General features: G+C 43.1%; 1 protein-coding gene and 1 long non-coding RNA gene across 3 annotated transcripts in view; one reads left to right on the forward strand and one right to left on the reverse strand.

Moving 5' to 3' along the window:
• plcl2 (phospholipase C like 2) overlaps positions 1-26192 on the reverse strand; it is a 315017-nt gene that overhangs the window by 53892 nt on the left and 234933 nt on the right. The window lies entirely within an intron of this gene.
• LOC144672876 (uncharacterized) lies at positions 1485-25045 on the forward strand. The gene is made up of 3 exons (XR_013574198.1): positions 1485-1593; positions 10824-10944; positions 24892-25045. It is a non-coding gene; the product is annotated as an uncharacterized LOC144672876 (long non-coding RNA).

Consider the following 26192-nt stretch of genomic DNA (forward strand, 5'->3'; position numbering starts at 1 on the left):
GAGAGGAGCAGCGGGACCATTAACAGTGAGAGAGTGCGAGAGGAGCAGCAGGGCCATTAACAGTGAGAGAGTGCGAGAGGAGCAGCAGGGCCATTAACAGCGAGAGAGTGTGAGAGGAGCAGCGGGACCATTAACAGTGAGAGAGCGTGAGAGGAGCAGCAGGGCCATTAACAGTGAGAGAGTGCGAGAGGAGCAGCAGGGCCATTAACAAGGAGAGAGTGTGAGAGGAGCAGCAGGGCCATTAACAGTGAGAGAGTGTGAGAGGAGCAACAGGGCCATTAACAGTGGGAGAGTGTGAGAGGAGCAGCAGGGCCATTAACAGTGGGAGAGTGTGAGAGGAGCAGCAGGGCCATTAACAGTGAGAGAGTGAGAGGAGCAGCGGGGCCATTAACAGCGAGAGAGTGTGAGAGGAGCAGCAGGGCCATTAACAGTGAGAGAGCGAGAGGGGCAGCAGGGCCATTAACAGTGAGAGAGTGTGAGAGGAGCAGCAGGGCCTTTAACAGCGAGAGAGTGTGAGAGGAGCAGCAGGGCCATTAACAGTGAGAGAGTGTGAGAGGAGCAGCAGGGCCATTAACAGTGAGAGAGCGAGAGGGGCAGCAGGGCCATTAACAGTGAGAGAGTGTGAGAGGAGTAGCAGGGCAATTAACAGCGAGAGAGTGTGAGAGGAGCAGCAGGGCCATTAACAGTGAGAGAGCGAGAGGAGCAGCGGGACCATTAACAGTGAGAGAGTGTGAGAGGAGTAGCAGGGCCTTTAACAGTGAGAGAGTGTGAGAGGAGCAGCAGGGCCTTTAACAGCGAGAGAGTGTGAGAGGAGCAGCGGGACCATTAACAGTGAGAGAGTGTGAGAGGAGCAGCAGGGCCTTTAACAGTGAGAGAGTGTGAGAGGAGCAGCGGGGCCATTAACAGTGAGAGAGTGTGAGAGGAGCAGCGGAGCCATTAACAGTGAGAGAGTGCAAGAGGAGCAGCGGGGCCTTTAACAGTGAGAGAGTGCGAGAGGAGCAGCAGGGCCTTTAACAGTGAGAGAGTGTGAGAGGAGCAGCAAGGCCATTAACAGTGAGAGAGTGCAAGAGGAGCAGCGGGGCCTTTAACAGTGAGAGAGTGCGGGAGGAACAGTGGGGCCATTAACAGTGAGAGAGTGTGAAAGGAGCAGCGGGGCCATTAACAGCGGGAGAGTGTGAGAGGAGCAGCGGGGCCATTAACAGTGAGAGAGTGCGAGAGGAGCAGCGGGGCCATTAACAGCGAGAGAGTGTGAGAGGAGCAGCGGGGCCATTGAGAGAGTGTGAGAGGAGCAGCGGGGCCATTGAGAGAGTGTGAGAGGAGCAGCGGGACCATTAACAGTGAGAGAGTGTGAAAGGAGCAGCGGGACCATTAACAGTGAGAGAGTGTGAGAGGAGCAGCGGGACCATTAACAGTGAGAGAGTGTGAAAGGAGCAGCAGGACCAGAAAGGAGCAGTGGGACCATTAATAGTGAGAAAGTGTGAGAGGAACAGTGGGGCCATTAACAGTGAGAGAGTGCAAGAAGAGTGAGACACTGTTAAAGATTGCAGAGAGAGAGGCATGAGACCATTAAAGAGCACGGAATGCAGCTGATTGGTGAGTAGGATTTGTAAGTATTTCTAGTCTTTAAAGTAAAAGTGAGATCTTTAGTTTGTGTTTAGGTCTCTAGTACTTTTTTTCTCTGTTCTTAAAAATAGCTTGTTAAGTATAAGGTCGATATTGGTGTGTAAAAGGATTACAATAAAGTGTAAAGAGCGGGGGATTCTTAAAGTGTAAAGAGCCGGGATACTAGAGTAATTAATAAATTAAACAAAATACGATAGCAATGGCAGGATGTGCAACATCTTGCTGCTGCAGCATGCAGGGCCTGCTGGACACCAAGGTGATCCAGAGTGAACACATCTGTACCAAGTGTTTGCAGCTCGAGGAACTTCAGATCCGAGTTAAGGAGCTGGAGTCTGAGCTGCAGACATTGCGCCACGTCAGGGAGGGGGAAAGTTACCTGGACACTTTGCTCCAGGGAGTGGTCACACCCCTCAGATTAGGTAATTCAAATTTGGTCTGTGATCAGCGACAGGAGGGTGTGACTGCAGGTGAAGCAAGTATGGGGACCCAGGGGGTAGCGTTCGAGGAGTCTCAGCCCCTGTAACTGTCCAACAGCTACGAGGTTCTTCCAAGCTGTGTGGACGAGAGCGGGGACTGCAGGGAGGATGAGCGAACTGACCATAGCACCATGGTACAGGGAGCCATTCAAATGGGCAGAGGAAGTAGGAGCATAGTAGCGGTAGGGGACAGTATAATTAGGGGGATAGATACTGTTCTCTGCAGCCATGACGTGAGTCCCGAAGGCTGTGTTGCCTGCCTGGTGCCAGGGTTAAGGACATCTCCTCAGGGCTGGAGAGGAACTTGGGGAGTGGGATGGGAGGGATCCAGTTGTCGTCGTCCACGTTGGTACCAAGGACATTGATAGGACTAGAAAGGAGGTTCTGCTGAAACAATTTGAACAGTTAGGAGCTAAATTAAAAAGCAGAACCGCCAAGGTAAATAATCTCAGGATTACTCCCTGATCCACGGGCAAACTGGTATAGGGTAAATAATGTCAAGGAGTTAAATGCATGGCTCAAAGATTGGTGTGGGAGGAATGGGTTTCAGTTCATGGGGCACTGGCACCAGTACTGGAGTAGAAGGGAGCTGGCCCAGTGAGACGGGCTTCATGAAGTGTGCTGGGACCAGTGTCCTGGCGAATCGAATAGTCAGGGCTGTAGAGAGAGCTTTAAACTAAATGGGTGGAGGGTGGTTGTTGAAAGGGATACTTAGGCTAATAATGCAAAAGGATATGATAGCATTGCAGGGCAGCTATTTAGGTATTGATTCTGAGAGTGTGACAGTAAGGGGCAGAGTGTACAACCATAAAAAAAGAACAGCAAAGAGGGCGAAAGTGGGAAAAAATGTAAAATTAATGGCTCTTTACTTAAATTTACATAGTATTCAGAAGAAAAATGAATTAACGGCACAAATAGAGGTTAATGGGTATGAGTTTATAGCCATTACGGAGAAATGGTTACAAGGAGATCAAAGCTGGGAAGTAAATATTCAGGGGTATGTGACCTTTCGAAAGGACAGACAGGAAGGAACGGTTGGTGGGGTAGCTTTGTTAGTATGAGATGGAATAAGTATGATAGCAAGGAATGATCTTGGGTTGGAAGATGTAGAATTCATATAGGTGGAGGTAAGAAATAATAAGGGGAAGAAAACACTGGTGGGAGTAGTCTATAGTCCCCCAAACAATAGCTATACTGTAGGACGGAGAATAAATAAGGAGATAATGAGGGCATATAAAAAAGGCAGTACATTAATCATGGGTGACTTTAATCTTCATGTAGATTGGGAAAATCAAATTGGCAGAGGTAGCTACGGGCAATAATTCATAGAATAATATCATGTGGATCCAATCAGGGATCAGGCTATTTTGGATCTGGTAATATGTAACGAGGCAGGTTTAATAAATGATCTCAGGGTAAAAGATCCCAGGAAACAGTGACCATAAAATGGTAGAATTTGGCATTCGTTTTGAGAGTGAGAAACTTGGGTTAGAAACAATTATGCTAAACTTAAATAAGGGTAATTATAAAGAAATGAGGGCAGAGTTGGCTGGAGTGGACTGGGAAAGGAGTTTAGCAGAAAAGACGGTTGATGAACAATGGCAGACACTTAAGAAAATAGTTCATGACTCTCAACAAAGATATATCCCAGTGAGAAAGAAGGATTCTAGGAAGGGGTAAACTAACTATGGTTAACCAAGGAAGTTAAGGATAGTATCTAATTGAAAGAAAAAGCATACAATGTGGCAAAGATTAGTGGTAAGCCAGAGGATTGGGAAAGTTTTAAAAACCAACAAAAGACGACCAAAAAATAAAGAGAGAAAATAAACTTTGAGGGTAAACCAGCAAGTAATATAAAAACCGACAGTAAGAGCTTCTTTAAATATGTAAAAAGGAAGAGAGAGGCCAGAGTCAATATAGGCTCCTTAAAGAATGAGGCTGGGGAAATAAATGAGGAACCAGGAAATTGCAGAGGAGCTGAATAAATACTTTGCATCAGTCTTAATGGTAGAAGACACTAATAGCATTCCACAAATACTAAATAATCAAGGGGTAAAAGGGGGAGAGAAAATAAATACAATAACCATCACTAAAGAAAAACTACTTGGGAGAGTAATGGGGCTAAAGGCCGATAAGTCCTCTAGACCTGATGGGTTGCATCCTACGATATTAAAGGAAGTAGCTAGAGTTATTGGATGCACTGGTGGTAACCTTCTGAAAATCCTTAGATTCTGGAAAAGTCCCAGAAGATTGGAATACTGCCAATGATATGCCCTTATTCAAAAAGGGAGGAAGACAAAATCAGATAACTATAGGCCAGGTTAGAGTCTATTATAAAGGTTGTAATAGCAGACCATTTAGAAATGTATAATATAAGCAAGTAGAGTCAGCATGGCTTCATGAAGGGGAAATCATGCCTGACAAATTCATGAGAACTCTCTGAGGAGGTAACAAGCTGGATAGATAAAGGGGCACCAGTAGGTGTAATATATTTGGATTTCCAAATTTCGATAAGGTACTGCACATAAGGCTACTTAATAAGGAAAGGGCACATGGTGTTGGGGGGTAATACATTAGCTTGGATAGGGGATTGGCTAACTAATAGAAGACAGAGAGTTGGAGTAAGGGGGGCATTTTCGGGATGGCAACCTGTAACTAGTGGAGTGCCACAGGGCTTAGTTATCAGTTAGGCTACAATTATTTAAAATATACATTAATGACTTTGATGAGGGAAGTGAATGCATTATCGCTAAGTTTGCAGATGACAAAAATAGGTGGGCAAGCAAGTGGTGAGGATGACACAAAGAGTCTACAGAGGGATATAGACAGGTTAAGTGAGCAGGCAAAAACTTGGCAGATGGAATATAATGTGGGAAAATGTGAGGTTATACATTTTGGCAGGGAAAATAGAGGAGCTGAATATTATTTAAATGGAGAAAGACTACAGAAACCTGAGGGATTTTGGAGTCCTCGTGCATGAATCCCAAAAAGCTAACATACAAGTTCAGCAGGTGATAGGGAAGGCAAATGGAATGTTGGCCTTTATTTCAAAGGGAATGAAGTATAAAAATAGGGAAGTTTTGCTACAACTATACGAGGCGCTAGTTAGACCACACCTAGAATACTGTGAACACTTTTGGTCCCCTTATCTAAGATATACTGGCATTGGAGGCAATCTAGAGAAGGTTCACTAGGCTGATCCTGGGTATGGAGGGATTTTCCTATGAGGAGAGGTTGAGTAGGTTGGGCCTGGACTCATTGGAGAGGTGACCTCATTGAAACAGATAAGATTCTTAGGGGGCTTGACAGGGTAGATGCTGAGAGGTTTTTTCCCCTTGTTGGAGAGTCTAGGACCAGAGGGCATGATCTCAGAGTTAAGGAGAAATTTCTCAGAGGGTAGTCAATCTGTGGAATTCTTTACCGCAGAGGGCTGTAGAGGCTGGGTCATTAAGTAGATTCAAGGCTGAGATAGGCAGATTTTTAATCAGTAAGGGAATCAAGGGCTATGGGGGAAAGGTAGGAAAGTTGAGTTGAGGATTATCAGATCAGCCAGGATCTCATTGAATGGCAGAGCAGACTTGATGGGCCGAATGGCCTACTTCTGCTCCTATGTCTTGTGGTCTTATGATTGCATGCACATCATGCAGGGCAATGCCTGATTATCCTGGCAGCAGTCATGATTCCTTCATTCTGTGATAGCTGGGCCAGCTGCATTTGAGATATAACAGCAAACCAAATGGTAGCTACTGGTGATATTTTGTACAAAAGTTTGGTTCTTTGTGTCACCAGTTTCCCAAGCGTGACAAGAAGGGGCAGAAAATATAAGCAGATAAGTGCAGTAAAAACTAGAACCAGATTAAGTGATAATGGTTAAAAAGTCAAAGCTTAAGGCTCTTTATCTGAATGCACGCAGCATTTGTAATAAGATAGATGAGTCGATGGCACAAATAGAAATAAATAAATATGACTTGATAGGTATTACAGAGGCGTAGCTGCAGGGTGACCAAGACTATTTTCAAGGGTACTTGACATTTCGGAAAAATAGGCAAAAATGTTAAGAAGGTGGGGTAGCTTTGTTAATAAAGAAAGCTATCAGTGCAGTGGTGGGTAGTGATATAGGTGCAATAGATTGTAACGTGGAATCAGTTTGGGTGGAAATAAGGAGTAGCAAGGGGAAGAAATCATGGGTGGGAGTCGTCTACAGGCCCCCGAAAAGTTGCCTCACTGTAGGACAAAGTATAAATGGAGAATAATGGAGGTGTGTAAGAAGGGTGCTACAATTGTCATGGGTGATTTTAATCTGCATATTGACTGGACAAATCAGATTTGCAGGGGTAACATGGAAGACGAATTATAGAGTGCATCAGGGATTGTTTCTTAGAGCAATACATTGCAGAACCTACCTGGGAACAGGCTATTTTAGATCTAGTAATGTGTAATGAGGTGAGATTAACAAAAGATATCGTTGTTAAAGATCCTCCAGGGGGTAGCGATCACGACATGGTAGAATTTCAAGTTCAGTTTGAGGGCGAGCAACTCGGGTCTCAACCAGTGTCCTCAACTTATATAAGGGCAGTTACATAGGTATGAAGAAAGAGCTGTCTAAAGCAGGCTGGGAAAATAGACTGAAGGGAAGGTCAGTGGATGGGCAGTGGCAGACATTTAAGCAGATATTTCACAATGCTCAGCAAAAATTTATCCGGTCAAAAAGAAGGACTCGATGAAAAGGATGAACTACCCGTGGTTGACAAAGATGGTCAAGGACAGTATCCAATCAAAAACTAAGGCATACAAAGTGGCGAAAATGGTAGGCCAGAGGATTGGGAATTTTCTTTTAGGAACCAGCAGCGGACTAAAAAGCTAATAAAGAGAGAGAAAATTGATTATGAATGGAAACTGGCAAGAAATATAAAAGCAAACAGCAAGAGCTTTTACGGGTATATAAAAAGAAAGAGAGTGGCTAAAGTGAGCATGGGACCCTTGGAGGATGTGACCGGAGAATTGATAACAGGGAACTGGGAAATGGCAGATAATTTGAACCAATATTTTGCATGGGTCTGCACGGTGGAGGGCACTATAAACATTCCAAAGATATCAGATAAGCAAGGAGATAATGGGAGGAAAGATCATGTAACAGTCTCTATCACAAGGGACAAAGTATTTGACAAACTAATGGGACCAAACACAGATAAGTCGTCAGGACCTGATGGCCTGCATCCAAGAGTTTTAAAGGAAGTGGCTGCAGAGATAGTGGAGGCATTGGTCGAAATATTCCAGAACTCACTGGATTCCGGGAGAGTCCCAGCGGATTGGAAAACCGTTAATGTGACGTCCCTGTTCAAGAAGGGAGGGAAACAAAAAGCAGGAAACTATAGGCCAGCCTAACATCTGTAATTGGGAAAATGCTAGAGTCCATTATTAAGGATGAAATAGCAGGGCATTTAGAAAAGCTTACTGTAATCAAACAGAGTCAACATGGTTTTGTGAAAGGGAAATCATGTTTGACAAATTTGCTAGAAATCTTTGAGGATATAACAAGCAGAGTTGATAAAGGGGAACGGATAGGTGTAGTGTATTTGGATTTCCAGAAGGCATTCGATAAGGTGCCACATAAGAGGTTATTGCATAAGATAAGAGCTCAGGGTATTGGGAGTAACGTATTAGCATGGATTGAGGATTGGTTAACACACAGAAGACAGAGTCGGGATTAATGGGTCTTCTTCAGGTTGGAAAGACGTAACTAGTGGAGTGCCACAAGGATCAATCCTAGGGCCTCAATTATTTACTATCTATATTAATGACTTGGAGGAGAGGGCAGAGTATAATGTACCCAAATTTGCTGACGATACAAAAATAGGTGGCATGTTGTGATAAGGACATAAGAAATCTGCAAAGGGATATAGATAGGTTGAGTGAGTGGGCAAAAAACTTGGCAGATGGAGTTTAATGTAGGAAAGTGTGAGGTCATGCACTTTGGTAGGAAGAATCTAAAGGCAGACAATTATTTAAATGGAGAGAGACTCCAAAAAAGTGCAGCGCAGAGAGATCTTGGTGTTCTTGTGCATGAAACACAAAAATTAAGTATGCAGGGGCAGCAAGTAATTAAGAAAGCGAATGGAATTTTGGCCTGTATTGTTAGGGGGTTGGAGTTTAAAAATAGGGATGTCTTGCTACAACTGTACAGGGTGTTGGTGAAGCTGCACCTGGAGAATTGTGTATAGTTTTGGTCCCCGTATTTAAGAAAGGATATACTGGTATTGGAGGCAGTTCAAAAGGGATTCACTAGGCTGATTGCTGGGATGAAGGGGTTGACTTATCAAGAATGGCTAAACAGGTTAAGCCTTTATTCATTGGAGTTTAGAAGAATGAGGGGTGATCTCATTGAAACATACAAGATTCTGAGGGGGCTTGACAGGGTAGATGTTGAGAAGATGTTTCCACTAGTGGGGGGAATCTCAAACTAGGGGACATAGTTACAGAATAAGGGGACATTCATAAACCTGAGATGCGAAGGAATTTCTTCTCTCAGAGTGTAGTGAATGTCTGTAATTCTCGACCCCAGAGAGTTGTGGAGGCTAGATCACTGAGAGTATTTAAAGAGGAGGTAGAATAATCTTTGAAATATTGGGAAGTTGAGGGCTATGAGGAGCTGGCACGAAAGAGGAGTTGAGGCCTGGGGAAGATCAGCTATGATCTTATTGAATGGTGGGGCAGGCTTGAGGGGCCGAGTAGCCTACTCCTGCTCCTATTTCTTATGTCCTTATGTAAATGAAGGCTGATAGGAGACTTGATAGAGGTATTCAAGATCCTGAGGGATATGGACAGAGTAAATAGTGAGAAACTGTTCCCATTCAAGAGAACATCAAGAACTAGAGGGCACGGATTCAAATAATTGGCAAAAAGAGTAACTATGATGCGAGGAAAAATTTTTTCATCCAGAGGGTGATTAGAGTCAGGAACAAACTTTCTGAAAGGGTGGTGGAGGGAGGTTCAATCGGGGTATTCAAAAGGGAATTGGATTGCTCCCTGAAGAAAATGTGCAAGGTTACAGTGATAAGGCAGGGGAGTGGGAATAGGTGGAGTGCTCTTTCAGCGAGTCAGTGCAGACTCGATGGGCTGAATGGCCTCCTTCTGCACTATAAAGATATTACGATATGGCTGATAACTGTGGTGCACAACCCACACACATGTGAAAGCCATGCTGCCACATGAAATGTAATACAACAGATCACTGGCATACCAAAACAACTCTTCAATTGCCTGGGCTGCTCTGAAGGAGCACTGCAGTACACAGCAGAGCATGTCAAGATTTGTGGTGGTCTGCTGCATACTGCACAAACACATCATCATGAGGGGTCAGCCCTTGCCACCAACATTACAGCGAGCAGGTAAGCTGCAGGAGGATGAGGAAGAGGAGTTACAGGAAGGAAAAAGGCCACAGATAGCCCTTCACTGCACCAAGTGTCCATGAAGAACTAATCTGAATGCATGACCAGTTACCACAAGCCCAATCCCCCAATGACCAACAGTCCTACATCTCACCTTCCCTCTTTTTTAAATTCTTTTATGGGATATGGGCATCATTGACAAGGCCAGCATTTGTTGCTCATCCCTAATTGCCCTCGAGAAGCTGATGGAGAGCTGCCTCTTTGAAACGCTGCAGTCCATATAGTGTAGGTACACTCAGTTTTAGGGAGGGAGTTCCAGGGTGTTGACCCAGCAACAGTGAAGGAATGATGATATAGTTCAGAGCCAAGATGGCATGTGGCTTGGAGCGGAACTTGCAAGTGGTGGTGTTCCCATGCATCTGCTGTCTTTGTCTCTTTAGGTGCTAGAGGTTGCTGACCATCACGTCATTCACTTGGCCACAATGCAAAAATAAAAGCCACCATAAAATAAATATTCCAAATCAAACATATCAATGAAATTATCTTGGATACAAATACAAACTAATCACTCTTGTGCACTCCCTTAGTGCCTGTCTTCCTTGTGTCTTTACGTTTATAATTAATGCTCCTATGCAGTATTACTTCAGTGGTTGAAGGCCTTCTGACTTTCATTGGGGTGACTGCAGATAAGCTTGGAGAATGACCTCAACCAGCTCTGGACTTAGAAGGTTTAGCTTCAGACTGCAATACCTCAGCAAGGGTGGCAGCAGTCTAGGCAGGAAGGCTCGCTGATGGGAAACAGCAAGGTAAGCGGTGAAGTGGCAGAGGCGGGAGGATAAATGCTGTCATTTTGAGGGAGAAAAGCAGGTTCAATCAAAGCGTGTAGGTTAATCATGTATTGTGACCCCCACGCCCGTTTTTGGGGGCTAGTCAATTTAGTTGCCAGAATACTCCAAAATAAAAGCACTGGGAAAGTTTTTCACCAATTAAAGTAATATTTTCTGAGGTGAAAACAGATCTTTAACTGCCAACTTAATGGAAATGGCTTTGTTTCAAACTCTCTGGACTGGATTTTCATGGTCTCAATTGGGACCACACATGGGCATTACTGAAAAAAATGGCTGCTGAGCGGAGAGGCTGGAGGTCCCACCTCCCTTCAGCTATTTTCGTGAATCATGGATTGGAGGCGGGAAGAGGTTAAAAGCTAAGTGAAATGGTTTTGGCTCCTTTATAGTTCATCATTAAATGCTGTAGCAAGAGTTGTATCTGTGTTCAGTAAGGTGAGTTACGACAAAGCTGCGATTAGAAAATGTAGCTTCTTCTTCTTGAAAGGCAGTCCATCAGGACCGAGGATGACTAACTACCGTTGAAACAACATGTTTGCCAGATTATTACTACTGGCAACTAGCAAGCTACCAAATAAAAGATCAACAGTGTAACTGTGGAAAAGTCTTCAGGTGAGTTAAAGAGAAGTTCATCCAATGGATAAAAGGGTAGAGTACATTTCACACTATTGAAAGGGAGGCCTGGTATGATAACCAAGTGTAAATATTTCATCTCTTTCCATTGCTTTAATGTATTCGGTCTAGACATCTGTTGAGATTAGCCCGAATACTCGTGGCGTTATGGAGGCTCCGCACCTCAGCCAAAGTGGCACTGGGATCTGGCATCCCGATGTCCTGTTCCTATTGCCAACAGATCCTTTTTCAGCCGGGGATTGGTGCAGGGAGGAGCGAAGGAGAAAGGGTGCGGGATGTGATTCACACATGGGGGACATTTGAACTCAGTGCTGAGTTCAAACATGTCCCATTTTTGCTGGAGGGAAGTCCATTTCCTGCAGTGTGTGACATACAATTTTTAGGCATACTCGTGAATGTGTATAAAAGTTGGATAAGGTCTGTGGAACTGTCAAGCTCTTTAAATCCCCTGCTCTAAATGGTGAAAACAAACAGCCTGAGGTGTCTCCAAGTGGAAAATAAAATGGTGCTTGCAATTTCAATAGTTCTTTGTTCGCCTGAGGGTTATCATTATTACTGCTTGACTGCTTCCAAACCTATAATTAGCACAGTGGGGGGCTGTACAGTCACAGTTTGATTGATAGCTCCAGGAGGTTATTAAGGGATTAGCTATCTTTCATTTGGGGCTATGAATATATTTGATTGTTTTTAAAATGGGTTAAATACCTGAAGGGATTGAAATGTATTGAATGGGCTTATATCAACGAGAGCATTTTTTATATAATTAAGTCTGTAAGAGATACTTAGAACTTTATTTTGTTTCATCTCAGCATGGCTCCTGAGGTCTGCCCTTGGTGGATATTGGGTGAGTTGACATGGAGGGTATAAGGACAAAGGATGGTGGTGAGGTGCATGGGTTTGCATGAGTTGGCATAGGGGCTATAAGAGGCCTGGGGGTTGGGTGAGAGCATAGGTTGGCATGGAGGGTATTGGGGCCATGGATAGATAGAGGAGCATGGGTTGGCATGGGCAGTATGAGGGGCATGGGGGTGGGTGGAGCAATGAGTTGGCATAGATCAGGCATGGGAGTGGATGGGGGGAGGGGTGGTGTGAGGACTAGAGGGCCTAACTATTTTTATTACAACTGAGGCAAAGTTCCAGAGCACCGAGGCTCTGGAAACAGCCTGCCTTGGTTCTTGGCAGCCCCTTTGGCCAACTCAAAACTGGCCCAATTCCAGCACACATTCGCCGCCCGCCCACCCGTCCCAACCCCTCCACCCCTTGGAATGAACATCCAGCCATTCGAGGTTGTTTGGTCCAAGGAGGGTGCACCAAGCCGGGAATTTTCCCAACCTTGTACACCTGCCTTGGGAGCAAAAATCCGGGCCCTGAAGTCTGTTTATTTACTCAGGGAGTTTTATGGATTCTTGGCTGCTTCCAACTAGCTAATCATTTTACAAATGCTTCACATTGTGTGTACTGCCGCTTTGAAGAGTCTGCTTCTTTACCCAAGGAGTTTTATGGGCTCTTGGCTACAATCCAAATGCTTAATCCTTTTACGAGTGCTTCACATTGTTTGTACATCTGCTTTGAAGAGTCTCTTTGTTTATTCAGTGAGTTTTTTGGGCTATTCAACTATTACAATAAGGCATGTAAGTTCTGTTCATGAAGTGGAGAATCAATAAGGTGGGGTGGAGGGGGTGGGGATGAGGCGGGTGAAGGTTTGAGGGTGAAAGGGGTGAGAGAGTGAGGGGATGAGTGGCTTGGGTGAGGGGTGTGGTTGAATGTGGTCAGGAGGTTCAACTGTATTTCGGTGAACTGCCAAATGCCTTGGAAGCACCAGGTTGAGGCTTTTTGGGAATGGAGGTAGACCTTTTAGCCAACCTTTTGCCTGCTCTGGACTTGACCTCCCTTAACACCCAATTGAGCCTGGACTCTCGGATGATCCTGTCTGCTGGCATTCTTGAGACAGAGGTGGAATCATGACAGTGGGATTGGTTCTGCCTCCCACTTTCCACTTCTGACATGAAAATCTGGACCTATATATTTTCTGCTTTAATAGAACCAACTAAAGGTGCAATCTATTCTGTAATAAAACATCTCAAAGTTATAAATTGCTTTTTCTTTTAAGTGTTTTGTAAGTTGGTTGTGCGTAGGTTGGTAAAATTATTAGACAGTTCTATAAAAGCTTCACATTTGTGGTACTTTTAGATTACTGAGGTTTCAAAGGCATTAGCAAGAAATGGTTTATCCAACTGTCCTGCCTGTTCCTCTTCTCCTTCCTCCTCCCCTGTCCCTCTTCCATTCCAATTACTTTCGTCCATATTCCCTCCATACCTTACTCCCTTTCCTCTCTCCCCAAGGCCTCTAACCCTTTTGTGCCTTTTTTACTCCCCTGCTTCTCCAGTCACTAAATGTATTGTGTTCTCTCCTTCCCCAGCCACTAATCTTTTTCTACCTTCATTCTCTCTCCTTCCAATCCCACTATACTTTCCCCTCTCTCCTTCACCTTTATCTACATTCTGTATCTGGCATCTTCTGCCTTCCAGTGCCTCAGCCAGCCCTTGGCCCTGGTCAAATAATTCACCGGTGTTTAACCTCACTTCATCTGAAAACTACACCCAGTCTTGACTCACCATGTACAACATTATGGGAGATGAAATAGTATATTGGCATTTTGATGAATAGCATGCACTTCCTACAAGTGTTATACATGCATTCTGTGATTCTCTTTCTCTCACACTTTGGTTTTGTTATAAAGGAATTCATTATGAGCAAATTCATTGAAGAAAGGATACATATTTGAATTAGAAATATCGTGGTGTTATGGGGAAAGAGCATGAGAATGGGGCTAATTGGATAGTTCTTTCAAAAACTCAGCACAGGTATAATGGATCTACTGCCGCCTTCTTTGCTATCTCATTCCATGATTTGCTAGCAACTAGAAAAATATGTTATTTTTCTAAATAGCAACTTTTGGAACAAAATTCATTGGAATGCAATCCTATAGGTTCTTACCAAAATGAGGTGGGCTGGAAATCACAGGAACTGGTAAACATCCAGCACCACCACATTTCCAGCATTTGCCAGTGTTCTCGTGGTCTCTTGCCAGAGTTACAGTGGGCTGGATTTTATGTTCCCCACTGACTGGTTTGAAGGCAGGGGGGCTCATTAAATCCAATGGGCAACCTGGCCACCATTGCTCCACCCGCTCCAGCCCCCATCGCAATTATAACAGCCAGCCTGCCTACCAATGGGCCAAGTGAGGTTCTTAGTTGGGCAAATAATGCCCATGCCAAGTTTCCCTGTGCAGGCTGGAGGTGGGCTGGGGTGGTCCTCCTCAACAGGCTCCCTGTGCCCATTGGAGGGCTCCTCCCAGGTGTTATCCCTTCTCAGGGTGCACTCCCCCATGGCCTTTCAAACCCTAGCTCCCCTCCTTCCCTCACTGGGGCCTGTCAACCTGGCACCCAGCAAGACCTCTGAAGGCACACCCAAATACTGATCCAACACTGCATGTTTTTGTGCTGAAATGCTGCCGGCCTCCGATTGGCTGGTAGCTCCCTGGGCAGGACTTCCTGATCCAGAAGGGCAGAAGTCCTGCCTCAAGTCTATTAACAGCCAATTGGCTGTTAAATAGGGGAGGTGCAGCTGGTGTTCCCTTTGGCGGGTTCCCCCTAAACTTTCCGTCAGAGGGGCGGAGAATCTGCCGCCTTGTATAATTCAGCCCATTGTGACAGCAGCTGAAACCCCAAACAATTTTAATCCTTTTATTTCCAGCCTCAAGCCACTGCCGGTGAACATAATTTTGAGTAATGTCCTAGATTGGCTTCATTGCAAACAGCAGGCAGGAAAATTTCAGACTGGCTTCAGTGTAGCTCCAGGCTCACCTGACTCCAGAATATCAAGTTTTGGCTGGTAATCCAGTTCAGCCTATATAATATTTTCTGGAGATCAAAAAGTTCCATAGTCATGCTGCATAATGTAATTTGCTTAAATTTCTATCTCCGTCTGTTTGCAATGGAACCATTATAGGACTCACGGGGACACTCCACTCAATTGCTGATACCCGAGAAGTATAGTAAGATTACTGGTGCCACTGAAACTGATTTTAAATTGTTTTAATATTGTGGTTAAAATGTTCTACACTGCAGCTTTGTCTTAAGGTAATTTAATTAACTCAAAATTGAAACATAGCGAGATATGCTTGCATATTCGGAATGCTGCTGCAAATTACTTCAACTAATAATTTGAAACATTTGGTCTAATCTTCACACAATTTCTACGTAGAAAGCACATGTGTAATCATGGTTACTAAAGACAGCAATCCTTTCTCTCCTAGCAGATATTGCATACTGTGCAAGAAGTTCAATTACAGATCTCAATGGTTTGGCTATCTGGATTCAGTAATACAGTGTGAATGCATTTTTAAAGATGAGAAATATGGGTAAAAATTTGATAGCCCCCAAAAACAGGCAAGGGGACTGTGATGCACGATTAACTTGAGCCTGTTCAAAGTAATGCAGGCAGTACACAAACATAAAATTCGACTCCATAGTGGCCATAGGTTTGGACAAGTGATGCTTTGGAACCAAAATGGCATTCACACCATGTGCGCGCACTTCTAGTGTGGTGCATGCTGGATACCATCTTGGTGAGGGTGTTAGAGCAGGTGTAACTCATACCTTTTGCGATGCTTTAGGAAATAATTAAAATGCTTTTTTGTTCTTCTCATGCAATTTACAAGAATAATCTTTGCTCCTTAATCAATCTCAAGAGTTATTATTTGTGTTGAAAGATACACTCAAAAGAAAATTGGCCAAATTTTCATGCTCATTGGGTATTTCTTGTTTGTTTATTTGGTAACATCACTGAGAGAAATCTAGTTTTTGAATGATTGTTGTGCTGAGAGCTTGTTCCATTTCAATATTATGAAGCTAAAAATATCTTAATTAATTTAGAAGCATTATAATGGCACATGGAATTATTTAAGTTTTAAAATGAGTCTCTACACTCTTTTCTGCGTAACAGAATTATTCAGTTACCATCTTCATGTGCCATAAAATAATAGAATAGCATCTTTTATGGTGCTAACAAATTGTCACAAGAAAGAAGACAGAATTAAGTAGAGACATGTGGATAGGAGGTCTTTTTTTATTCTCTCACTGGATGTGGGCGTTTCTGGCTAGGCCAGCATTTATTGCCCATCCATAATTGCCCTTGAGAAGGTGAACTGCTGCAGTCCATGTGGTGTAGGTACACCCACAGTGCTGTTAGGAAGGGAGTTCCAGGATTTTGACCCAGTGACAGCGATATGGTTCCAAGTTGGGTTGGTGTAGTTTGGAGGGAAACTTGCAGGTGGTGGTGTTCTCATGCATCTGCTGACCTTGTCCTTCAAGGCGTAGACATCAGGGTTTGGAAGGTGCTGTTGAAGGAGCCTTGTCGAGTTGCTGCAGTGCATCTTGTAGATGGTACACATTACTGTCACTGTGTGTCAGTGGTGGAGGGGGTGCCAATCAAGTGGGTTGCTTTGACCTGGATGGTGTTGAGAACCTTGAGCGTTGTTGGAGCTGCACTCATCCAGGCAAATAGAGAGTATTCCATCACACTCCTGACTTGAGCCTTGTAGATGGTGGACAGGCTTTGGGGAGTTAGGAGGTGAGTTAATTGCGACAGGATTCCTAGCCTCTGACCTGCTTTTGTAGCCGCTGTATGTATATGGCTGGCCCAGCTCAGTTTCGGATCAATGGTAACCCCCGGGATGTTGATAGGTATTATTTGTTATTCTTATTAGGCACAAGAAAGCATTTTGTACATCAAAGTCACTGTCACTGCCCTAGCTGAAAGTGCAAATAATTAGCCTTTGCACTACAAACCTAGGTTGAAAATTTATATAACTAAGCCCTACAATCCTTCAAGATACCCGTGCTCTTTCAATTCTGGCCCATTGCACATCCCTGATTTTAATCGATCCTCCTTCGATGGCACTGCCTTCAGCTGCCTGAGCTCTATACACTGGAATTGCCTCTGAAACCTCTCTAACTCTTTACCTTTCTTACCTCCTCTCCTTCTTTAAGATGCTCTTTAAACCTTACCTTTTTGGTTCTGTTCATCTGCACTAATATTCCAATAAGGGTCAGTGTCAAATTTTGGTTGATAACATCCCTGTGAAGTGCCTTGGGATATTTTACTACACTAAAGGTTCTATATTGTAGCAAGTTGCTACTGTTATTGAAGGCACAACATTCTGTTACTTGTGCCTTATTTGATCCAAAAATATTAATATACACAATAAATCAGATGCTTAGCTAGGATTAGAATGTATAATAATTGCTCTATTATAACAATTGCATGACGTTCTAGTTGGTGTTTGGCTTCAAAAGCAGTTTTGATGCATTTGAAATTCACAATAGTCTGGATGTAGATCAAATTTAATTATTGAAAGTTTTATGGGCAAAATGCATTTAATTGGCAATAGTAGTTTGCAATGCATCTGTGCTCAGAATCAGATTCAGGTTTTAGCATGTGATACTAGAAAAGTATTGTGAGATAGTCAGTTAATAACACATGACAGTTTCAGAGACTATGGACAGGATTTAGTGCTGGCGGCGGGGGTCCGACAGGCCCGAAAGAGGGGGGTGGCTAACCCACTTTGACGGTTAGAGAAACCTGGGGCCGCATCTTGTCAGTAGAAGTCAATTAATTATTAAGGGTGGCTACCTGCCCCCAAGAGCTGCTGGCCAATCAGAGGGGTCTGGGGTCACTGGAGCCAGTCAGGCAGACGCCAGCAAGCGGAGGTGGGTGTTAGTGAGGGCAGGCAACGCCACAGTCCTGGTAACAGCCACTGACAAAGCTGAGGAATACTGAGTACTCTCCCCTGTACTTGTGCACATGCAAAAATGATCACAAGCTTATTGGTATAATTAATTAAAACAAGCACTGCAATTTCATTTGCACATTAAGTTGCATAGTTGATTAAATTTCATTAAAAATTACTAATAACCATATTAATAATGAATATATATCGTATAACTAGTGATATCAATATTATGAGGCCAATGCACCCACATTGGGAACAAATAGTAGGTGTTTTGAATTGATGAATGGTAATGAGGATAAGGGATTAACATTCAACATGGGCAAAGAGTGAGGGCAGTGTCACACAACAAACAGATGGGTCTGATAGGGTTTTTTTTCATCAGCACCCGCTGACCTGCATATGATAATAAATGACATTGACGCCATTTGAAACAACTCATCCTCTAATCTTCAATGGTTGATATCAATGTCATTTTAAATCATTTCTATTGGTTAGCGATCAATGGTGACTGCCCTCAAATAAACACCCCATTGGACCTTACTCAGGCTGAGCTTTTCTGAATTCAAAATATGGAACATCAGGTTGTCTGGTACAGGCATGGAGGCGGACCCGATGAAAGCCAGAATGTCCAATGAAAATTTGATGTATGATCACCCTAGTCGCCATTGCTGTCAGAGGGCCCCTCCATGGGCTACAGAGTGCCTGAAAAGAAGCTCCCCTACTGGAGTCTGCTGGGAAGCCATCAGGGTTTCCCTTGCATTTGCCCCAAGTGGTGGAGAGCTCCTAACCCGCCTCTGGCTAAATGCCATTTAAGCGGCTCAAGTGGGCTCTGGGTGAGAGGGCCATGTGCCACCTTCTGCACCGCTGGCAAAGTGGCATGGCGGCAGGAAGAAATTAGGTATTGGAAAAGCATTTTATTGGCACCCCCCCACCTTGCAGCCCGCCCTCAGAGAGCTGGTAAAATCCAGCTTCGTAAGCAGAAATATTGCCATATTCTGAAATTAAAAATAATGCATTAAGATTTTATGTGAACGGTGTTCCTCTGCAATTTATTGCATGATAAATCACAAAAGTATGCTCATGGACAATATTCTTCAAAGGATGCCACAGGACACATGATAATCAACATTATTCATGTAAATTACTTTAGATGTGAAGTGAGTCAAACCTTAATAAACACAATTCAAGATCTGACAATAAAAAGCACAGAGCTTAACAGGCTTTTATTTGGTTGGAAATATTATATTTGCAACAAATTTTAATTCCACATCACTGTTTTTTATCTGCTGTAATAGGTTACCAGATTAGGTTCTATATATTTGTTCAAACCTCTACAAAATGTAGTTTCAATTGAGCTGTATTCTGGTAAAATTTGTTCATACATTTTCCCACAACAAATAAAAATAGCCCCTTTGGTTGGTGTGTTGATTCCCTGGCTCCATCCCCCTCTGGGCAATTTTTGTGGAGGTGGGATTGGGGGCCAGCAGAGCTACCGGCCTATAAACAGAGGATAGCCGATCCGTTTCATTGAGGGCCTATTTGAGGGTAATTAAAGGAGGGTAACTGGAAAATTCCAGTCAGCCTCTATAGGTTCCCTCAGGCGGCAGGGGCCAGTTTAGGTGCTTGAAGGCAGGCACCTGACAGCAGGCTGAAGGGGGTCCTTCCTGCCTGCCTGGTTGCTGCAGCAGCCATAAGCCATCCTGTAGAGGGTCTTCCCCCCAACTGCCAGAGTGGTGGCTTAGTTGCAAACCCATCTTTTAATTAAAGGTTTAATAAAGTTAGAGAGAGAGAGTGCCTTCATCTTCAAGTGGGTTTTCTTTTACTTAACTTACAGCCTTCTGCTGCTCTCAAGCTGGAAGGCTTCCAATTGGATCATCTTTCATCCACCATCTTTCATTGAGTGGGCCTGCCCTCTGGCCATTAATTGGCTGCTCCAGGGAAAATCACAGGGGACTGTTTTCTCCAGAGGTTGATTTGGGACTTGGAAATTGTCCCAACATCTATTTTCCACCCTGGAAGGGAAATCCAGCCCAATGTACTTAATCCCAGTTTGTTAAAATTGCTAAAGTTCATCATGAAAGCCAGAAGGTCGTGGGTTCAAGTGCCACACCATAGACTTAGGCCCGGATTTTTGACATGACTGAGAAGCTTTCCATCATGGCAAAAATCCTGGAAATGGCCGAAATTTCTAAGTCCCGCCCCTGAGGTCAGCAGTTCCCATATTTGTGATGGTTGGACTGGAGTCAGGCAGGGGTTGATGCACTTTGGGAAAGAGAATACAAAAATCAAATATTCCTTTCATTCTTAGAAACTAAGTACTAATATGGCATGAAAGTTCTTAACAAATTAACGTTAAGATGGTATGACTATCTTGGCCATATCAAGATTGGATAATTATTTTAAAAATGTTACGCAAATGTAAATTTAAGAATGCCAGTACTTATTTATTTCTTACCATCTGTTCACTTTGAATCAAGAAGATTTATGATGTGTTATGCAGGGCCAGTTCTTACCCAACAATGCTCTGGAAACATGTTGTGCCAAAAGTCAATATAAATTAACAAATCAATGTTTATTCCGTGACATGAAGCAAATCTGAACTGAATACAAATAATAGTTCCTCAAGGCATTGCAAGTGACAGACTGTCACATGCTTCTCAAAAATCAGACCTACAAAAAAAAAGGTATATTAGCAGATACAGGCGGAATCTTCCATTCTGGAGCCTAAGGGCGGAATTGTCCCAGATTTGCACTAAGTGCGGTAGCAGGCGGGAAAAGGGAAATTTTACCTGCCGGCCGCAATGGCGGCTTTTCACGCCATATTGTCCCAATCCCACCTCATTAATCATGCATTCCCAGGCAATGTGCCGTTTCGCCGATGGGCGGCCTCCGATTTGCCTGCCACGCCGTCACCTTGCCGCTTCCTCATGTTAGGCACCAGAGGTAAAGCGCACACACCTCTCAGTACTTCCAGCTCAAGACTGCTGCACAGAGGACAAAACCCTGAAAGGCAAGAAGACTGCAGCCCCCTCCCCCTGATTTAGTGACGCCTTCTGGACACTGTTGTGCCCCGCCGGGTTGTCCTCTACCCCAGCTCAGGTCACAGAGGGCCTATCAGTGTCATCACTCAGGCTTGGGAGGTGGTGGTAGAGATGGTCAGTGCCAACGCTGCACATAAGAGGTTGGCCATCGAGTGCAGAAAGAGGATAAACGATCTTATCTGTGCCGCCAGGGTAAGGCAACCATCTCATCACTCTAAACTCACACACTCAAGCCCATCACACATTCACTGGCATCTCACTCACTGTCAGCTCAAGGGACATCACCACTCGCTCTCTCATACACACCCTCACACCTCTATCTGGCTTCATTTCCTCTGGAGACTGCCTCCTCAGCCCTCGTCCTCTTGAGGCCACTTGCACAGATCAACATATGTCTCCACACACAGCCTGCAATACCCCCTTTCCCCAGTACAGCCCTCACCCTGCAGCCTCTTCCCTTGCCTGAGGCCAATTCTCCCCCTTCCCCAAACAATTCCTAGCTCTGCAGCCATTGAAAAGCCACCCCCGCCTTATGGCTTGTCTCATAAATAGAGACCTACCCATGAGCCCCCCTAAAATGATATGGTGCTGCCTGCAAAGCCTGGCGCTAATGACCGCAAGTGCTACCCGAAGCAAGGTAAGCAAACAAACCTCGAGTCCTGAGCGAGCTTGCTAAGTGCATGTCGCTTATGTTTAGTTGTGAAACACAATGTTGTTTAGCATTCAACACCTATGATAATGGCAACAACTCAGAAGGGCAGCCACAAGCAATGTCACAGCAGCCATGGAGCAAATTATTGCTCAAACAGTACTAAATATTCTGGTGATATGAAAGATTTGCACTTAGGCATCTTTCACAATCTTAGAACTTTCCAAAGTGCTTTATAGCCAATCAAGTACTGTTATAATGTAAAATATACAAAGTCCTATTCTGTTTATCAATTTTACAGTTAATTTTGCAACATATACCATTACACATGTGTATAAAATGCCATTTGTATCCATTGATATTATTGAATTTTGGAAGTGAAATGCAGAAGGAATGACGGATTTCTTGGTCTGGGGAATAAAAAGGCACTTTTGTAATTGCAGTCATAAGCACTAACTGCAGTGTGGGTGGATAAATGACAAATAGAGTCCCAGAGTTATTTACAGCACAGAAGGAGGCCATTTGGCCCATCAATTCTATGCTAGCTCTCCAAGGAGCAATCCAGTCAGTCCCATTCTCCCACTCTATCCCCAAGACCCGCAAGTTTATTTCCTTCAAGTGCCCATCCAATTTCCTTTTGAAATCATTGATCATTTCTGCTTCCACTACCCTTGTGGGCAGCAAGTTCCAGATCATTATCACTCGCTGCATAAAGACGCCCTTCCTCACAATTCCCCTGCATCTCTTGCTCAAAACTTTCAATCTGTGTCCCCCAGTTTTTGTACCACCAGCTAATGGGAAGCGATTTTCCTCATCTTCCTTATCCAAACCTGTCATAACCTTGTACACCTCTATCAAATCTCCCGTCACTCTCTGCTCCAAGGAAGACAACCTCAGCTTCTCTAACCTAATCTTGTAGCAAAAATCCTCCATGCCTGGAACCATTCTGGTAAATCTCCTCTGCACTCTCTCAAGAATCCTCTCGTACTTCCTAAACAGAACTGGGCGCAATGCTCTAGTTATGGCCTAACCAGAGTTTAAAATGAAGTTCAATATAGTGAAGCATGAGGGTGGTTCATTTTGGTAGAAGGATTAGGAAGCCAATTATATTTCTTGGAAGGTAAGAAACTAAATCAAATTGAGAAGCAAAGAGATCTGGGAATACAGATGCATAAATCATTAAAAGTAGCAATATAAGTTGCTAAGATGTTATGGAGTAAAAAATAAACTACTGGAGTTCATTTCTAAAGGAATAGAATATAAAAGAGGGAGATAATGCTAAATTTATATAGAACCTTGTCCAGTCTACACTTGAAGTGCTGTGCGCAGATCTGGGCTCCATACTATAAAAAATAGATTGAAGCACTGGAGGAAGTGTGGAATAGGCTTACATGTACTTTATCAGAATTGAAAGGATGCCACCATAAGGAAATATTGTATAGGCTGGGGCTATTTTCTCTGGAAATAAGAAGACTAACTGGAACCCCGATGGATGTCTTTAAAATTCTGAAGGGTTTTGATAAGGTGGAGATGTGGAGAAACTGTTTTTATTTGTGGGTGAGTCCACAACAAAGTGGGTTTAAGTAACTGACAGATTAGAGTTAGGAGGAATTTCTTTACTCAGAGTGGTAAGAATGTGGAACTTATTGCCACATGGATGGAACAGTTGAATACGAGGGAGAAGGGAATAGAGGAATAAAGATACAGGGTGGGAAGAGATATTTAGAGTGGAAGGAGGCTCGATATTTATATGGACTTCCAGAAGACATTCAGTAGGACTTCACACAAGAGACTGTTAGCAAATTAAAATGCATGGAATTGGGGACAATGGCTGGGATTTTCCGATTCCGCATGCGATGCGAAACGTTATGGGCAGGACGGAAAATTTGGAGAGGCAGCCAAAAGTCCATTGACTTTTGGCGGGAATTTCAAAATCCCAGCCATAGTTTTGACATGGATAGGGAATTGGCTAGAAGATAGGAGACAGAGAAAAGGGATAATAGGTTTATATACTCAAACTGGCAGGATGTGACTAGTGGTGTTCCCCAAAGGATCTATGCTAGAGCCTCAGTATTTCACTATACTTATCAATGACTTAGATGAAGGAACAGAGAGCCATACATCCACATTTACAGATGACACTAAGTTAGTTAGCATCGAATGCAGTGTAGATGGGGGAAGAAAGTTGGAAGAAGACATTGATAGATTAAATGGATGGTCATAACTATGACTGATAGAGTTCAATATTTGGAAGTGAGAGATCATCCACTTTGACCTAAGAAAATAGATCAGAGTATTTTCTAAATGGTGAGAAGCTAGGGACTGTGATGGAACAAATAGGTTTAGTGATACATGTACAAAATTCTCTAAAAACTAGTGAACAGGTGCAAAAATAATCAAGAAGACCAATGAAATATAAGTACAATAAATACTATTCTCTTTTCCTTCAAAAACTTACAAGAAAACCTGTCTCGGTATGTCTTTTACAGTCACAGCACATAAACAGTTAAATATTCACTGGATTGGCAAGCATATTCTTTTTTAAAAATCCTGTTGTGGTCAAATGAGAGGTGGAACGAGAGGGGAGCCATTCTATCCCTTCTCACCTGACCATAACAATATGTATTTGAAAATTAAACATTTTAAAGAATAGGAGCACTGTAATGGAACTAGGTGGACAGCCTTTCCAGAGATGCATCAAAAGGCCTTATTCTATGTTATTAATTTCTATGATACTGCATACTTCTTTAAATTGAACACCTGAAAATGAAAATACTACAAAGTTCTCCACTGTAACAATGAATCTGTAAGAAAACAATACATTATTATTTTTCTCCGATAACTATAGCTTGTTTGAAGTGCTGGGTGCAGCAACCTGAATGGCCAATTTAATCTGAGAAACAGATCAAATGTTAGTGTTTTTCTAATCAACAATGCTTCAGGTTAAATAAAAATACTAAACCACCAACATAAACAGAGCCTTACGCACTCAAGTAAACATAATCGACATAGCTTGATAACATAAATTGAGGAGATAGGTCTGAAGATCTTCACCAGTCTCAAACTTTTTAAAGCAGAATTAAAGTGAAGCCAAAGGCAGTGTTGTTCCATTTTCTTGTAGTTTTGGCCCACTTGTGTAAACTATTCATAATTCAGCACAAACTGTGAATTTCACAGATAAGCCAAAAGAATCGCAGTTGTAGAAATTGGAAGAAAAATCAAATTGGAACAGTAAGAAGAATGTTTCCAGGTTGCATAAAAAGCACGTTGCTGCAGGAGAGTAAATGGACGTATATTCTCTATCCAGATATACAATGTATCTGACTGGAGGTTGCTCTATTCTGACCCTGGGAATTTTCTCAGAACCGAAAGTAGTAAGGTGGTCATCAACACTTGATTGGAACAAAATAAAACTCATTTATGATTCCCTTCTTTTTCAGGATGAGGGTATGCCTTTTTTGCACACTACAAGTTCCTGCTAGGCCTTGCAACTTATACACTTTGGACAAAAGTTCTGGTGACCAACTCTTAATCCATCACTAAGGCTGCTTTTGAGCTACTGTCAAAAGGTGAATGAGAGTGGCCAACTGAAGATTCCTGTCTAATTTTCTCTCCTTCAATCTACATTCAAAGAGAGAAGCACCTGGTCTTACATCTTTCCATAGCGCAGTTAAAACCGAGAACTCATCTGAGTGGGTAAGTAAGCCGGGTTTCCACAGCTCCTAAGGGCTACATGCTAGCGCTCCATTCACTTTTCAATGTAACCTTTCAAAAAAATATGAATTGACAAGAAAAAAATATGGAAATTGCTCCTGAAATGTAAAAATGACCAAGTAGAATTTTGGAACATCAGCCGCTGAATCTTGCATATCACCAATGTAGAAAAATCAAAATTTTAAGTGCTATTCATGATGCTCTAAATAGAAATTACATTTTGACAGACTACAGCCAATCAATAAATACTAATTATGTAAATAGTAGAGTTCTCTACATGAGTGATAATTCAATGTAAAAATCCCTACCCTCTTGACATCAGAGCTGAGTTTATATGTGAAGCAGGGGATTTTCATCAAGTTATATAAAGGCCTGGTGTGAATCACCTGTTTTCTATGTGGAAGACAAGCCCAAAGCAACCTAGTGCCTGACTGGAATTTCAACAACTATTAACATTAAATCCAGGAGACTCAGTTACCTTTGAGCAAGCACTCCATCAGAACGTAGTCTGTGGCACAGATGCCACAGTTCATTTGAAGTGAAAGGTACACAGGGGTTGGAGATAAGCCACTGCAGTGCCCAGGTCTGGAGACGTATAAGTTTTCACCTTAAAGAAAACATTTGGCTTGTAGGAAGACAAAGAATCTGATCCTTATGATCTTAGTCAACCTTATTCGAACATTAGCTATGGAAGGAGACCAATGAACTATCTAAAAAGGCAATATGAAATAGGAAATCATTTTTACAGCTGTCCTCCTTTTTGGAGGCTGACTTAATCAGGTTCTTTGCTTTCCTACAAACAAAATGTCGGATATTTGCGCAAGTATTAATCATGATTTTCTAATCATTTTGAGTACATGGTGAGTAATTGTGGATGACACATACCCAAATTTCCAATTGCCCTGCCAGCAGGAAGGACTCTTGTCTCAGCAGTGTGGACATGTAAAACTACTCCACTTGTGTGAAGTCCATGATTTGTATTGGTCCTGATTGTCTCTACCAATATTAGGTCAAAAGAGACTCCTTG

Source organism: Cetorhinus maximus, chromosome 3 (assembly GCF_964194155.1).
Source record: "Cetorhinus maximus chromosome 3, sCetMax3.hap1.1, whole genome shotgun sequence".
Lineage (NCBI taxonomy): Eukaryota > Metazoa > Chordata > Chondrichthyes > Lamniformes > Cetorhinidae > Cetorhinus > Cetorhinus maximus.